Genomic DNA, 17731 nt, shown 5'->3' with positions numbered 1-17731 from the left:
CCTATTCTGGTTCCGGGCGCAGGCTGAGCCTGTGGTTAATTCTTCTTCCTGATGGGAAAATAGAGTGAGCTGTGCCTGTCCCAACACCTAGAGCTAGTCTCTCATTGGTTCCCCCTCTTCCCGTTCATCCTCAGGACAAATTGCAACCTGTACGGAACAGGAGGTTAAAGTTGCTGATTCTCCAAGGAGGGAGATTGCTAGTAAAGCGGCTGGAATGGCGAACCCGAGCACAAGGAGATGAGAAATGAGGAGCGTTTTAGAAACCTTTCCCGATCACACGGTGTACCATCTTCTGGGTTTCTGATGCATGTTTTCGATGTAGGAAGATGCCCTTGAACCTGGAGATTTGGGACCCATGGGATGGGTACCACGCAGTATTCCTTTAAAGGGTCTGCGTTTGCTCCCCCAACCTCACCAAACCTCTCAGCCCCAAGAGGGTCCATCCTTATGTCTCAATCAGCTGTGGGTCTAGATATGGTCAATCCAGGTGGCATCACAGCCCCTGAACGAATTTTGTAAGAATTTCACTCTCTTTCACGGTCTTTGTTTACGGGTATTTTAAAGTATTTGATTTTTATAATGGGGTTTAGCTGCTTTTCACTGCTGTGTTTCTGCCGCTTTACACCCACTTGACTCACTTACAGAGAGATATCAATACATAGGTTTTAACATTCTTACTAGTCAGATATATTCTTGGGCGGTGAATAGGGGGTGTTGAGTCCAGTTCACTGAGCAAGGAGTAGGTCTTGTCTATTACATATTGGGTTTATGGAACGGTATCTGAGCTAATTTGAAACCCTTGTTTTATGCATCACCCCACCTCTCCTTTCCCGTTAAGCAGCCATAGTGTGTTTTCTAAACGTGTGACTCTATTCTGTTTTGTAATTCAGTTCAAGTGTAGCGGTTCTTCCATTCCCTCTATAAGTGATATCTTATGATAAGTGTCTTTTTCTGTGTGACTTATTTCACTTAGATTCGTCGTAGCTAAATCCACTCATCATGCTGCTACTAGCCTTATGACGTTGATTTCATGGCTGAGTGATATTCCATTGTACATAAGGACCACAACTTCTTTATCCATTTTTCTCTTTCCTGGGATATTTAAGGTGTAACGAAGTGGAGGTTCTTGTCAACAGAGCAGCCCTAAACTTTGGGGTGCCTGTGTCTTGCTGATTTTTAGTTTTCCCAATTTATACGTCCATGAGTGGAAGTGCCCTATGCTCTGTAAGCTGAGTTTTTTAGATGTTTCAGGACACACCGTACACTTCTCCAGAGTGGCTGTTGGCAATTTACATCCCGCCCATCAGCGTAGCAAGGCTCCCGTTTCTCCTTGGCCTGTCCTGCATTTCTGGTTTTGACACTTTATTCAGCATGGCCCTTTTGACCGATGGGAGGCGAGACTTCTTTGTAGCGCTGATTTGCCTTTCCAGGTTGCTTGGTTGGCCAAAAAGGGCGTATGCGTTTTTTCCTGAATATATTCAGGAAAAAACGCATACGCCCTTTTTGGCCAAGGGCATCATTGTGGAGGTTTTGCCTCTTTTCCTGTGCTTTGAAGGCGATTCGAATCTACCTCCTGAAATCTGTTTCCTGCAATTCTGCCTTGCTTTCAAATCCTCTTCGTTGCCTTCCCTCGATATATTTGTGGACGAGAGTTATCATTTATACCTCTGCAGGTTTGTGAATTGCAGTGCCCCTGAGTTCCATTTTTCAACTCGCTTTCTTGGGAGCTGGCCGCAAAGGCGCAGGATTGCTTCAGGCCCTATTCTGGTTCCGGGCGCAGGCTGAGCCTGTGGTTAATTCTTCTTCCTGATGGGAAAATACAGTGGCCTGTGCCTGTCCCAACACCTAGAGCCAGTCTCTCATTGGTTCCCCCTCTTCCCGTTCATCCTCAGGACAAATTGCAACGTGTACGGAACAGGAGGTTAAAGGTGTTGATTCTCCAAGGAGGGAGATTGCTAGTAAAGCGGCTGGAATGGCGAACCCGAGCACAAGGAAATGAGAAATGAGGAGCATTTTAGAAACCTTTCCCGATCACACAGTGTACCATCTTCTGGGTTTCTCATGCATGTTTTCGATGTAGGAAGATGCCCTTGAACCTGGAGATTTGGGACCCATGGGATGGGTACCACGCAGTATTCCTTTAAAGGGTCTGCGTTTGCTCCCCCAACCTCACCAAACCTCTCAGCCCCAAGAGTGTCCACCCTTATGTCTCAATCAGCTGTGGGTCTAGATATGGTCAATCCAGGTGGCATCACAGCCCCTGAACGAATTTGGTAAGAATTTCTCTCTCTTTCACTGTCTTTGTTTCACGGGTTTTTAAAAGTAATTGATTTTTATAATGGGGTTTAGCTGCTTTTCACTACTGTGTTTATGCCGCTTTACACCCACTGACTCACTTACAGAGAGATATCAATACATAGGTTTTAAGATTCTTACTAGTCAGATATATTCTTGGGCGGTGAATAGGGGGTCTTCAGTCCAGTTCACTGAGCAAGGAGTAGGTCTTGTCTATTACATATTGGGTTTATGGAACGGTATCTGAGCTAATTTGAAACCCTTGTTTTATGCATCACCCCACCTCTCCTTTCCCGTTAAGCAGCCATAGTGTGTTTTCTAAACGTGTGACTCTGTTCTGTTTTGTAATTCAGTTCAAGTGTAGCGGTTTTTCCATTCCCTCTAAAAGTGATATCTTCTGATAAGTGTCTTTTTCTGTGTGACTTATTTCACTTAGAATCGTCGTACCTAAATCCACTCATCATGCTGCTACTGGCCTTATGAAGTTGATTTCATGGCTGAGTGATATTCCATTGTACATAAGGACCACAACTTCTTTATCCATTTTTCTCTTTCCTGGGATATTTAAGGTGTAACGAAGTGGAGGTTCTTGTCAACAGAGCAGCCCTAAAGTTTGGGATGCCTGTGTCTTGCTGATTTTTAGTTTTCCCAATTTATACGCCCATGAGTGGAAGTGCCCTATGCTCTGTAAGCTGAGTTTTTTAGATGTTTCAGGACATACCTTACACTTCTCGAGAGTGGCTGTTGGCAATTTACATCCCGCCCATCAGCGTAGCAAGGCTCCCGTTTCTCCATGGCCTGTCCTGCATTTCTGGTTTTGACACTTTATTCAGCATGGCCCTTTTGACCGATGGGAAGCGAGACTTCTTTGTAGCGCTGATTTGCCTTTCCAGGTTGCTTGGTTGGCCAAAAAGGGCGTATGCGTTTTTTCCTGAATATATTCAGGAACAAACGCATACGCCCTTTTTGGCCAAGGGCATCATTGTCGAGGTTTCGCCGCTTTTCCTGTGCTTTAAAGGCGATTCGAATCTACCTCCTGAAATCTGTTTCCTGCAATTGTGCCTTGCTTTCAAATCCTCTTCGTTGCCTTCCCTCGATATATTTGTGGACGAGAGTTATCATTTATAACTCTGCAGGTTTGTGAATTGCAGTGCCCCTGAGCTCCATTTTTCAACTCGCTTTCTTGGGAGCTGGCCGCAAAAGCGCAGGATTGCTTCAGGCCCTATTCTGGTTCCGGGCGCAGGCTGAGCCTGTGGTTAATTCTTCTTCCTGATGGGAAAATAGAGTGAGCTGTGCCTGTCCCAACACCTAGAGCTAGTCTCTCATTGGTTCCCCCTCTTCCCGTTCATCCTCAGGACAAATTGCAACCTGTACGGAACAGGAGGTTAAAGGTGCTGATTCTCCAAGGAGGGAGATTGCTAGTAAAGCGGCTGGAATGGCGAACCCGAGCACAAGGAGATGAGAAATGAGGAGCGTTTTAGAAACCTTTCCCGATCACACGGTGTACCATCTTCTGGGTTTCTGATGCATGTTTTCGATGTAGGAAGATACCCTTGAAGCTGGAGATTTGGGACCCATGGGATGGGTACCACGCAGTATTCCTTTAAAGGGTCTGCGTTTGCTCCCCCAACCTCACCAAACCTCTCAGCCCCAAGAGGGTCCATCCTTATGTCTCAATGAGCTGTGGGTCTAGATATGGTCAATCCAGGTGGCATCACAGCCCCTGAACGAATTTTGTAAGAATTTCTCTCTCTTTCACGGTCTTTGTTCACGGGTATTTTAAAGTATTTGATTTTTATAACGGGGTTTAGATGGTTTTCACTGCTCTGTTTCTGCCACTTTACACCCACTTGACTCACTTACAGAGAGATATCAATACATAGGTTTTAACATTCTTACTAGTCAGATATATTCTTGGGCGGTGAATAGGGGGTGTTGAGTCCAGTTCACTGAGCAAGGAGTAGGTCTTGTCTATTACATATTGGGTTTATGGAACGGTATCTGAGCTAATTTGAAACCCTTGTTTTATGCATCACCCCACCTCTCCTTTCCCGTTAAGCAGCCATAGTGTGTTTTCTAAACGTGTGACTCTATTCTGTTTTGTAATTCAGTTCAAGTGTAGCGGTTCTTCCATTCCCTCTATAAGTGATATCTTATGATAAGTGTCTTTTTCTGTGTGACTTATTTCACTTAGAATTGTCGTAGCTAAATCCACTCATCATGCTGCTACTAGCCTTATGACGTTGATTTCATGGCTGAGTGATATTCCATTGTACATAAGGACCACAACTTCTTTATCCATTTTTCTCTTTCCTGGGATATTTAAGGTGTAACGAAGTGGAGGTTCTTGTCAACAGAGCAGCCCTAAACTTTGGGGTGCCTGTGTCTTGCTGATTTTTAGTTTTCCCAATTTATACGTCCATGAGTGGAAGTGCCCTATGCTCTGTAAGCTGAGTTTTTTAGATGTTTCAGGACACACCGTACACTTCTCCAGAGTGGCTGTTGGCAATTTACATCCCGCCCATCAGCGTAGCAAGGCTCCCGTTTCTCCTTGGCCTGTCCTGCATTTCTGGTTTTGACACTTTATTCAGCATGGCCCTTTTGACCGATGGGAGGCGAGACTTCTTTGTAGCGCTGATTTGCCTTTCCAGGTTGCTTGGTTGGCCAAAAAGGGCGTATGCGTTTTTTCCTGAATATATTCAGGAAAAAACGCATACGCCCTTTTTGGCCAAGGGCATCATTGTGGAGGTTTTGCCTCTTTTCCTGTGCTTTGAAGGCGATTCGAATCTACCTCCTGAAATCTGTTTCCTGCAATTCTGCCTTGCTTTCAAATCCTCTTCGTTGCCTTCCCTCGATATATTTGTGGACGAGAGTTATCATTTATAACTCTGCAGGTTTGTGAATTGCAGTGCCCCTGAGTTCCATTTTTCAACTCGCTTTCTTGGGAGCTGGCCGCAAAGGCGCAGGATTGCTTCAGGCCCTATTCTGGTTCCGGGCGCAGGCTGAGCCTGTGGTTAATTCTTCTTCCTGATGGGAAAATACAGTGGCCTGTGCTGTCCCAACACCTAGAGCCAGTCTCTCATTGGTTCCCCCTCTTCCCGTTCATCCTCAGGACAAATTGCAACGTGTACGGAACAGGAGGTTAAAGGTGTTGATTCTCCAAGGAGGGAGATTGCTAGTAAAGCGGCTGGAATGGCGAACCCGAGCACAAGGAAATGAGAAATGAGGAGCATTTTAGAAACCTTTCCCGATCACACAGTGTACCATCTTCTGGGTTTCTCATGCATGTTTTCGATGTAGGAAGATGCCCTTGAACCTGGAGATTTGGGACCCATGGGATGGGTACCACGCAGTATTCCTTTAAAGGGTCTGCGTTTGCTCCCCCAACCTCACCAAACCTCTCAGCCCCAAGAGTGTCCACCCTTATGTCTCAATCAGCTGTGGGTCTAGATATGGTCAATCCAGGTGGCATCACAGCCCCTGAACGAATTTGGTAAGAATTTCTCTCTCTTTCACTGTCTTTGTTTCACGGGTTTTTAAAAGTAATTGATTTTTATAATGGGGTTTAGCTGCTTTTCACTACTGTGTTTATGCCGCTTTACACCCACTGACTCACTTACAGAGAGATATCAATACATAGGTTTTAAGATTCTTACTAGTCAGATATATTCTTGGGCGGTGAATAGGGGGTCTTCAGTCCAGTTCACTGAGCAAGGAGTAGGTCTTGTCTATTACATATTGGGTTTATGGAACGGTATCTGAGCTAATTTGAAACCCTTGTTTTATGCATCACCCCACCTCTCCTTTCCCGTTAAGCAGCCATAGTGTGTTTTCTAAACGTGTGACTCTGTTCTGTTTTGTAATTCAGTTCAAGTGTAGCGGTTTTTCCATTCCCTCTAAAAGTGATATCTTCTGATAAGTGTCTTTTTCTGTGTGACTTATTTCACTTAGAATCGTCGTACCTAAATCCACTCATCATGCTGCTACTGGCCTTATGAAGTTGATTTCATGGCTGAGTGATATTCCATTGTACATAAGGACCACAACTTCTTTATCCATTTTTCTCTTTCCTGGGATATTTAAGGTGTAACGAAGTGGAGGTTCTTGTCAACAGAGCAGCCCTAAAGTTTGGGATGCCTGTGTCTTGCTGATTTTTAGTTTTCCCAATTTATACGCCCATGAGTGGAAGTGCCCTATGCTCTGTAAGCTGAGTTTTTTAGATGTTTCAGGACATACCTTACACTTCTCGAGAGTGGCTGTTGGCAATTTACATCCCGCCCATCAGCGTAGCAAGGCTCCCGTTTCTCCATGGCCTGTCCTGCATTTCTGGTTTTGACACTTTATTCAGCATGGCCCTTTTGACCGATGGGAAGCGAGACTTCTTTGTAGCGCTGATTTGCCTTTCCAGGTTGCTTGGTTGGCCAAAAAGGGCGTATGCGTTTTTTCCTGAATATATTCAGGAACAAACGCATACGCCCTTTTTGGCCAAGGGCATCATTGTCGAGGTTTCGCCGCTTTTCCTGTGCTTTAAAGGCGATTCGAATCTACCTCCTGAAATCTGTTTCCTGCAATTCTGCCTTGCTTTCAAATCCTCTTCGTTGCCTTCCCTCGATATATTTGTGGACGAGAGTTATCATTTATAACTCTGCAGGTTTGTGAATTGCAGTGCCCCTGAGCTCCATTTTTCAACTCGCTTTCTTGGGAGCTGGCCGCAAAAGCGCAGGATTGCTTCAGGCCCTATTCTGGTTCCAGGCGCAGGCTGAGCCTGTGGTTAATTCTTCTTCCTGATGGGAAAATAGAGTGAGCTGTGCCTGTCCCAACACCTAGAGCTAGTCTCTCATTGGTTCCCCCTCTTCCCGTTCATCCTCAGGACAAATTGCAACCTGTACGGAACAGGAGGTTAAAGGTGCTGATTCTCCAAGGAGGGAGATTGCTAGTAAAGCGGCTGGAATGGCGAACCCGAGCACAAGGAGATGAGAAATGAGGAGCGTTTTAGAAACCTTTCCCGATCACACGGTGTACCATCTTCTGGGTTTCTGATGCATGTTTTCGATGTATGAAGATACCCTTGAAGCTGGAGATTTGGGACCCATGGGATGGGTACCACGCAGTATTCCTTTAAAGGGTCTGCGTTTGCTCCCCCAACCTCACCAAACCTCTCAGCCCCAAGAGGGTCCATCCTTATGTCTCAATCAGCTGTGGGTCTAGATATGGTCAATCCAGGTGGCATCACAGCCCCTGAACGAATTTTGTAAGAATTTCTCTCTCTTTCACGGTCTTTGTTCACGGGTATTTTAAAGTATTTGATTTTTATAACGGGGTTTAGCTGCTTTTCACTGCTCTGTTTCTGCCACTTTAGACCCACTTGACTCACTTACAGAGAGATATCAATACATAGGTTTTAACATTCTTACTAGTCAGATATATTCTTGGGCGGTGAATAGGGGGTGTTGAGTCCAGTTCACTGAGCAAGGAGTAGGTCTTGTCTATTACATATTGGGTTTATGGAACGGTATCTGAGCTAATTTGAAACCCTTGTTTTATGCATCACCCCACCTCTCCTTTCCCGTTAAGCAGCCATAGTGTGTTTTCTAAACGTGTGACTCTATTCTGTTTTGTAATTCAGTTCAAGTGTAGCGGTTCTTCCATTCCCTCTATAAGTGATATCTTATGATAAGTGTCTTTTTCTGTGTGACTTATTTCACTTAGATTCGTCGTAGCTAAATCCACTCATCATGCTGCTACTAGCCTTATGACGTTGATTTCATGGCTGAGTGATATTCCATTGTACATAAGGACCACAACTTCTTTATCCATTTTTCTCTTTCCTGGGATATTTAAGGTGTAACGAAGTGGAGGTTCTTGTCAACAGAGCAGCCCTAAACTTTGGGGTGCCTGTGTCTTGCTGATTTTTAGTTTTCCCAATTTATACGTCCATGAGTGGAAGTGCCCTATGCTCTGTAAGCTGAGTTTTTTAGATGTTTCAGGACACACCGTACACTTCTCCAGAGTGGCTGTTGGCAATTTACATCCCGCCCATCAGCGTAGCAAGGCTCCCGTTTCTCCTTGGCCTGTCCTGCATTTCTGGTTTTGACACTTTATTCAGCATGGCCCTTTTGACCGATGGGAGGCGAGACTTCTTTGTAGCGCTGATTTGCCTTTCCAGGTTGCTTGGTTGGCCAAAAAGGGCGTATGCGTTTTTTCCTGAATATATTCAGGAAAAAACGCATACGCCCTTTTTGGCCAAGGGCATCATTGTGGAGGTTTTGCCTCTTTTCCTGTGCTTTGAAGGCGATTCGAATCTACCTCCTGAAATCTGTTTCCTGCAATTCTGCCTTGCTTTCAAATCCTCTTCGTTGCCTTCCCTCGATATATTTGTGGACGAGAGTTATCATTTATACCTCTGCAGGTTTGTGAATTGCAGTGCCCCTGAGTTCCATTTTTCAACTCGCTTTCTTGGGAGCTGGCCGCAAAGGCGCAGGATTGCTTCAGGCCCTATTCTGGTTCCGGGCGCAGGCTGAGCCTGTGGTTAATTCTTCTTCCTGATGGGAAAATACAGTGGCCTGTGCCTGTCCCAACACCTAGAGCCAGTCTCTCATTGGTTCCCCCTCTTCCCGTTCATCCTCAGGACAAATTGCAACGTGTACGGAACAGGAGGTTAAAGGTGTTGATTCTCCAAGGAGGGAGATTGCTAGTAAAGCGGCTGGAATGGCGAACCCGAGCACAAGGAAATGAGAAATGAGGAGCATTTTAGAAACCTTTCCCGATCACACAGTGTACCATCTTCTGGGTTTCTCATGCATGTTTTCGATGTAGGAAGATGCCCTTGAACCTGGAGATTTGGGACCCATGGGATGGGTACCACGCAGTATTCCTTTAAAGGGTCTGCGTTTGCTCCCCCAACCTCACCAAACCTCTCAGCCCCAAGAGTGTCCACCCTTATGTCTCAATCAGCTGTGGGTCTAGATATGGTCAATCCAGGTGGCATCACAGCCCCTGAACGAATTTGGTAAGAATTTCTCTCTCTTTCACTGTCTTTGTTTCACGGGTTTTTAAAAGTAATTGATTTTTATAATGGGGTTTAGCTGCTTTTCACTACTGTGTTTATGCCGCTTTACACCCACTGACTCACTTACAGAGAGATATCAATACATAGGTTTTAAGATTCTTACTAGTCAGATATATTCTTGGGCGGTGAATAGGGGGTCTTCAGTCCAGTTCACTGAGCAAGGAGTAGGTCTTGTCTATTACATATTGGGTTTATGGAACGGTATCTGAGCTAATTTGAAACCCTTGTTTTATGCATCACCCCACCTCTCCTTTCCCGTTAAGCAGCCATAGTGTGTTTTCTAAACGTGTGACTCTGTTCTGTTTTGTAATTCAGTTCAAGTGTAGCGGTTTTTCCATTCCCTCTAAAAGTGATATCTTCTGATAAGTGTCTTTTTCTGTGTGACTTATTTCACTTAGAATCGTCGTACCTAAATCCACTCATCATGCTGCTACTGGCCTTATGAAGTTGATTTCATGGCTGAGTGATATTCCATTGTACATAAGGACCACAACTTCTTTATCCATTTTTCTCTTTCCTGGGATATTTAAGGTGTAACGAAGTGGAGGTTCTTGTCAACAGAGCAGCCCTAAAGTTTGGGATGCCTGTGTCTTGCTGATTTTTAGTTTTCCCAATTTATACGCCCATGAGTGGAAGTGCCCTATGCTCTGTAAGCTGAGTTTTTTAGATGTTTCAGGACATACCTTACACTTCTCGAGAGTGGCTGTTGGCAATTTACATCCCGCCCATCAGCGTAGCAAGGCTCCCGTTTCTCCATGGCCTGTCCTGCATTTCTGGTTTTGACACTTTATTCAGCATGGCCCTTTTGACCGATGGGAAGCGAGACTTCTTTGTAGCGCTGATTTGCCTTTCCAGGTTGCTTGGTTGGCCAAAAAGGGCGTATGCGTTTTTTCCTGAATATATTCAGGAACAAACGCATACGCCCTTTTTGGCCAAGGGCATCATTGTCGAGGTTTCGCCGCTTTTCCTGTGCTTTAAAGGCGATTCGAATCTACCTCCTGAAATCTGTTTCCTGCAATTCTGCCTTGCTTTCAAATCCTCTTCGTTGCCTTCCCTCGATATATTTGTGGACGAGAGTTATCATTTATAACTCTGCAGGTTTGTGAATTGCAGTGCCCCTGAGCTCCATTTTTCAACTCGCTTTCTTGGGAGCTGGCCGCAAAAGCGCAGGATTGCTTCAGGCCCTATTCTGGTTCCGGGCGCAGGCTGAGCCTGTGGTTAATTCTTCTTCCTGATGGGAAAATAGAGTGAGCTGTGCCTGTCCCAACACCTAGAGCTAGTCTCTCATTGGTTCCCCCTCTTCCCGTTCATCCTCAGGACAAATTGCAACCTGTACGGAACAGGAGGTTAAAGGTGCTGATTCTCCAAGGAGGGAGATTGCTAGTAAAGCGGCTGGAATGGCGAACCCGAGCACAAGGAGATGAGAAATGAGGAGCGTTTTAGAAACCTTTCCCGATCACACGGTGTACCATCTTCTGGGTTTCTGATGCATGTTTTCGATGTAGGAAGATACCCTTGAAGCTGGAGATTTGGGACCCATGGGATGGGTACCACGCAGTATTCCTTTAAAGGGTCTGCGTTTGCTCCCCCAACCTCACCAAACCTCTCAGCCCCAAGAGGGTCCATCCTTATGTCTCAATGAGCTGTGGGTCTAGATATGGTCAATCCAGGTGGCATCACAGCCCCTGAACGAATTTTGTAAGAATTTCTCTCTCTTTCACGGTCTTTGTTCACGGGTATTTTAAAGTATTTGATTTTTATAACGGGGTTTAGATGCTTTTCACTGCTCTGTTTCTGCCACTTTACACCCACTTGACTCACTTACAGAGAGATATCAATACATAGGTTTTAACATTCTTACTAGTCAGATATATTCTTGGGCGGTGAATAGGGGGTGTTGAGTCCAGTTCACTGAGCAAGGAGTAGGTCTTGTCTATTACATATTGGGTTTATGGAACGGTATCTGAGCTAATTTGAAACCCTTGTTTTATGCATCACCCCACCTCTCCTTTCCCGTTAAGCAGCCATAGTGTGTTTTCTAAACGTGTGACTCTATTCTGTTTTGTAATTCAGTTCAAGTGTAGCGGTTCTTCCATTCCCTCTATAAGTGATATCTTATGATAAGTGTCTTTTTCTGTGTGACTTATTTCACTTAGAATTGTCGTAGCTAAATCCACTCATCATGCTGCTACTACCCTTATGACGTTGATTTCATGGCTGAGTGATATTCCATTGTACATAAGGACCACAACTTCTTTATCCATTTTTCTCTTTCCTGGGATATTTAAGGTGTAACGAAGTGGAGGTTCTTGTCAACAGAGCAGCCCTAAACTTTGGGGTGCCTGTGTCTTGCTGATTTTTAGTTTTCCCAATTTATACGTCCATGAGTGGAAGTGCCCTATGCTCTGTAAGCTGAGTTTTTTAGATGTTTCAGGACACACCGTACACTTCTCCAGAGTGGCTGTTGGCAATTTACATCCCGCCCATCAGCGTAGCAAGGCTCCCGTTTCTCCTTGGCCTGTCCTGCATTTCTGGTTTTGACACTTTATTCAGCATGGCCCTTTTGACCGATGGGAGGCGAGACTTCTTTGTAGCGCTGATTTGCCTTTCCAGGTTGCTTGGTTGGCCAAAAAGGGCGTATGCGTTTTTTCCTGAATATATTCAGGAAAAAACGCATACGCCCTTTTTGGCCAAGGGCATCATTGTGGAGGTTTTGCCTCTTTTCCTGTGCTTTGAAGGCGATTCGAATCTACCTCCTGAAATCTGTTTCCTGCAATTCTGCCTTGCTTTCAAATCCTCTTCGTTGCCCTCCCTCGATATATTTGTGGACGAGAGTTATCATTTATAACTCTGCAGGTTTGTGAATTGCAGTGCCCCTGAGTTCCATTTTTCAACTCGCTTTCTTGGGAGCTGGCCGCAAAGGCGCAGGATTGCTTCAGGCCCTATTCTGGTTCCGGGCGCAGGCTGAGCCTGTGGTTAATTCTTCTTCCTGATGGGAAAATACAGTGGCCTGTGCCTGTCCCAACACCTAGAGCCAGTCTCTCATTGGTTCCCCCTCTTCCCGTTCATCCTCAGGACAAATTGCAACGTGTACGGAACAGGAGGTTAAAGGTGTTGATTCTCCAAGGAGGGAGATTGCTAGTAAAGCGGCTGGAATGGCGAACCCGAGCACAAGGAAATGAGAAATGAGGAGCATTTTAGAAACCTTTCCCGATCACACAGTGTACCATCTTCTGGGTTTCTCATGCATGTTTTCGATGTAGGAAGATGCCCTTGAACCTGGAGATTTGGGACCCATGGGATGGGTACCACGCAGTATTCCTTTAAAGGGTCTGCGTTTGCTCCCCCAACCTCACCAAACCTCTCAGCCCCAAGAGTGTCCACCCTTATGTCTCAATCAGCTGTGGGTCTATATATGGTCAATCCAGGTGGCATCACAGCCCCTGAACGAATTTGGTAAGAATTTCTCTCTCTTTCACTGTCTTTGTTTCACGGGTTTTTAAAAGTAATTGATTTTTATAATGGGGTTTAGCTGCTTTTCACTACTGTGTTTATGCCGCTTTACACCCACTGACTCACTTACAGAGAGATATCAATACATAGGTTTTAAGATTCTTACTAGTCAGATATATTCTTGGGCGGTGAATAGGGGGTCTTCAGTCCAGTTCACTGAGCAAGGAGTAGGTCTTGTCTATTACATATTGGGTTTATGGAACGGTATCTGAGCTAATTTGAAACCCTTGTTTTATGCATCACCCCACCTCTCCTTTCCCGTTAAGCAGCCATAGTGTGTTTTCTAAACGTGTGACTCTGTTCTGTTTTGTAATTCAGTTCAAGTGTAGCGGTTTTTCCATTCCCTCTAAAAGTGATATCTTCTGATAAGTGTCTTTTTCTGTGTGACTTATTTCACTTAGAATCGTCGTACCTAAATCCACTCATCATGCTGCTACTGGCCTTATGAAGTTGATTTCATGGCTGAGTGATATTCCATTGTACATAAGGACCACAACTTCTTTATCCATTTTTCTCTTTCCTGGGATATTTAAGGTGTAACGAAGTGGAGGTTCTTGTCAACAGAGCAGCCCTAAAGTTTGGGATGCCTGTGTCTTGCTGATTTTTAGTTTTCCCAATTTATACGCCCATGAGTGGAAGTGCCCTATGCTCTGTAAGCTGAGTTTTTTAGATGTTTCAGGACATACCTTACACTTCTCGAGAGTGGCTGTTGGCAATTTACATCCCGCCCATCAGCGTAGCAAGGCTCCCGTTTCTCCATGGCCTGTCCTGCATTTCTGGTTTTGACACTTTATTCAGCATGGCCCTTTTGACCGATGGGAAGCGAGACTTCTTTGTAGCGCTGATTTGCCTTTCCAGGTTGCTTGGTTGGCCAAAAAGGGCGTATGCGTTTTTTCCTGAATATATTCAGGAACAAACGCATACGCCCTTTTTGGCCAAGGGCATCATTGTCGAGGTTTCGCCGCTTTTCCTGTGCTTTAAAGGCGATTCGAATCTACCTCCTGAAATCTGTTTCCTGCAATTCTGCCTTGCTTTCAAATCCTCTTCGTTGCCTTCCCTCGATATATTTGTGGACGAGAGTTATCATTTATAACTCTGCAGGTTTGTGAATTGCAGTGCCCCTGAGCTCCATTTTTCAACTCGCTTTCTTGGGAGCTGGCCGCAAAAGCGCAGGATTGCTTCAGGCCCTATTCTGGTTCCGGGCGCAGGCTGAGCCTGTGGTTAATTCTTCTTCCTGATGGAAAAATAGAGTGAGCTGTGCCTGTCCCAACACCTAGAGCTAGTCTCTCATTGGTTCCCCCTCTTCCCGTTCATCCTCAGGACAAATTGCAACCTGTACGGAACAGGAGGTTAAAGGTGCTGATTCTCCAAGGAGGGAGATTGCTAGTAAAGCGGCTGGAATGGCGAACCCGAGCACAAGGAGATGAGAAATGAGGAGCGTTTTAGAAACCTTTCCCGATCACACGGTGTACCATCTTCTGGGTTTCTGATGCATGTTTTCGATGTAGGAAGATACCCTTGAAGCTGGAGATTTGGGACCCATGGGATGGGTACCACGCAGTATTCCTTTAAAGGGTCTGCGTTTGCTCCCCCAACCTCACCAAACCTCTCAGCCCCAAGAGGGTCCATCCTTATGTCTCAATGAGCTGTGGGTCTAGATATGGTCAATCCAGGTGGCATCACAGCCCCTGAACGAATTTTGTAAGAATTTCTCTCTCTTTCACGGTCTTTGTTCACGGGTATTTTAAAGTATTTGATTTTTATAACGGGGTTTAGATGCTTTTCACTGCTCTGTTTCTGCCACTTTACACCCACTTGACTCACTTACAGAGAGATATCAATACATAGGTTTTAACATTCTTACTAGTCAGATATATTCTTGGGCGGTGAATAGGGGGTGTTGAGTCCAGTTCACTGAGCAAGGAGTAGGTCTTGTCTATTACATATTGGGTTTATAGAACGGTATCTGAGCTAATTTGAAACCCTTGTTTTATGCATCACCCCACCTCTCCTTTCCCGTTAAGCAGCCATAGTGTGTTTTCTAAACGTGTGACTCTATTTTGTTTTGTAATTCAGTTCAAGTGTAGCGGTTTTTCCATTCCCTCTATAAGTGATATCTTATGATAAGTGTCTTTTTCTGTGTGACTTATTTCTCTTAGAATCGTCGTAGCTAAATCCACTCATCATGCTGCTACTAGCCTTATGACGTTGATTTCATGGCTGAGTGATATTCCATTGTACATAAGGACCACAACTTCTTTATCCATTTTTCTCTTTCCTGGGATATTTAAGGTGTAACGAAGTGGAGGTTCTTGTCAACAGAGCAGCCCTAAACTTTGGGGTGCCCTTGTCTTGCTGATTTTAAGTTTTCCCAATTTATACGTCCATGAGTGGAAGTGCCCTATGCTCTCTAAACTGAGTTTTTTAGATGTTTCAGGACACACCGTACACTTCTCCAGAATGGCTGTTGGCAATTTATATCCCGCCCATCAGCGTAGCAAGGCTCCCGTTTCTCCTTGGCCTGTCCTGCATTTCTGGTTTTGACACTTTATTCAGCATGGCCCTTTTGACCGATGGGAAGCGAGACTTCTTTGTAGCGCTGATTTGCCTTTCCAGGTTGCTTGGTTGGCCAAAAAGGGCGTATGCGTTTTTTCCTGAATATATTCAGGAAAAAACGCATACGCCCTTTTTGGCCAAGGGCATCATTGTGGAGGTTTTGCCTCTTTTCCTGTGCTTTGAAGGCGATTCGAATCTACCTCCTGAAATCTGTTTCCTGCAATTCTGCCTTGCTTTCAAATCCTCTTCGTTGTCTTCCCTCGATATATTTGTGGACGAGAGTTATCATTTATAACTCTGCAGGTTTGTGAATTGCAGTGCCCCTGAGCTCCATTTTTCAACTCGCTTTCTTGGGAGCTGGCCGCAAAAGCGCAGGATTGCTTCAGGCCCTATTCTGGTTCCGGGCGCAGGCTGAGCCTGTGGTTAATTCTTCTTCCTGATGGGAAAATACAGTGGCCTGTGCCTGTCCCAACACCTAGAGCCAGTCTCTCATTGGTTCCCCCTCTTCCCGTTCATCCTCAGGACAAATTGCAACGTGTACGGAACAGGAGGTTAAACGTGTTGATTCTCCAAGGAGGGAGATTGCTAGTAAAGCGGGTGGAATGGCGAACACGAGCACAAGGAGATGAGAAATGAGGAGCGTTTTAGAAACCTTTCCCGATCACACGGTGTACCATCTTCTGGGTTTCTCATGCATGTTTTCGATGTAGGAAGATGCCCTTGAACCTGGAGATTTGGGACCCATGGGATGGGTACCACGCAGTATTCCTTTAAAGGGTCTGCGTTTGCTCCCCCAACCTCACCAAACCTCTCAGCCCCAAGAGGGTCCATCCTTATGTCTCAATCAGCTGTGGGTCTAGATATGGTCAATCCAGGTGGCATCACAGCCCCTGAACGAATTTTGTAAGAATTTCTCTCTCTTTCACGGTCTTTGTTCACGGGTATTTTATAGTATTTGATTTTTATAATGGGGTTTAGCTGCTTTTCACTGCTGTGTTTCTGCCGCTTTACACCCACTTGACTCACTTACAGAGAGATATCAATACATAGGTTTTAACATTCTTACTAGTCAGATATATTCTTGGGCGGTGAATAGGGGGTGTTGAGTCCAGTTCACTGAGCAAGGAGTAGGTCTTGTCTATTACATATTGGGTTTATGGAACGGTATCTGAGCTAATTTCAAACCCTTGTTTTATGCATCACCCCACCTCTCCTTTCCCGTTAAGCAGCCATAGTGTGTGTTCTAAACGTGTGACTCTGTTCTGTTTTGTAATTCAGTTCAAGTGTAGCGGTTTTTCCATTCCCTCTATAAGTGATATCTTATGATAAGTGTCTTTTTCTGTGTGACTTATTGCACTTAGAATCCTCGTAGCTCAATCCACTCATCATGCTGCTACTAGCCTTATGAGGTTGATTTCATGGCTGAGTGATATTCCATTGTACATAAGGACCACAACTTCTTTATCCATTTTTCTCTTTCCTGGGATATTTAAGGTGTAACGAAGTGGAGGTTCTTGTCAACAGGGCAGCCCTAAACTTTGGGGTGCCTGTGTCTTGCTGATTTTTAGTTTTCCCAATTTATACGCCCATGAGTGGAAGTGCCCTATGCTCTGTAAGCTGAGTTTTTTAGATGTTTCAGGACACACCGTACACTTCTCGAGAGTGGCTGTTGGCAATTTACATCCCGCCCATCAGCGTAGCAAGGCTCCCGTTTCTCCATGGCCTGTCCTGCATTTCTGGTTTTGACACTTTATTCAGCATGGCCCTTTTGACCGATGGGAAGCGAGACTTCTTTGTAGCGCTGATTTGCCTTTCCAGGTTGCTTGGTTGGCCAAAAAGGGCGTATGCGTTTTTTCCTGAATATATTCAGGAACAAACGCATACGCCCTTTTTGGCCAAGGGCATCATTGTCGAGGTTTCGCCGCTTTTCCTGTGCTTTAAAGGCGATTCGAATCTACCTCCTGAAATCTGTTTCCTGCAATTCTGTCTTGCTTTCAAATCCTCTTCGTTGCCTTCCCTCGATATATTTGTGGCCGAGAGTTATCATTTATAACTCTGCAGGTTTGTTAATTGCAGTGCCCCTGAGCTCCATTTTTCAACTCGCTTTCTTGGGAGCTGGCCGCAAAAGCGCAGGATTGCTTCAGGCCCTATTCTGGTTCCGGGCGCAGGCTGAGCCTGTGGTTAATTCTTCTTCCTGATGGAAAAATAGAGTGAGCTGTGCCTGTCCCAACACCTAGAGCTAGTCTCTCATTGGTTCCCCCTCTTCCCGTTCATCCTCAGGACAAATTGCAACCTGTA

The sequence above is a fragment of the Balaenoptera acutorostrata genome, chromosome 7, assembly GCF_949987535.1.
Source record: "Balaenoptera acutorostrata chromosome 7, mBalAcu1.1, whole genome shotgun sequence".
In the NCBI taxonomy this organism is placed as follows: domain Eukaryota; kingdom Metazoa; phylum Chordata; class Mammalia; order Artiodactyla; family Balaenopteridae; genus Balaenoptera; species Balaenoptera acutorostrata.
Note: the sequence above shows the minus strand (reverse complement) of the source record.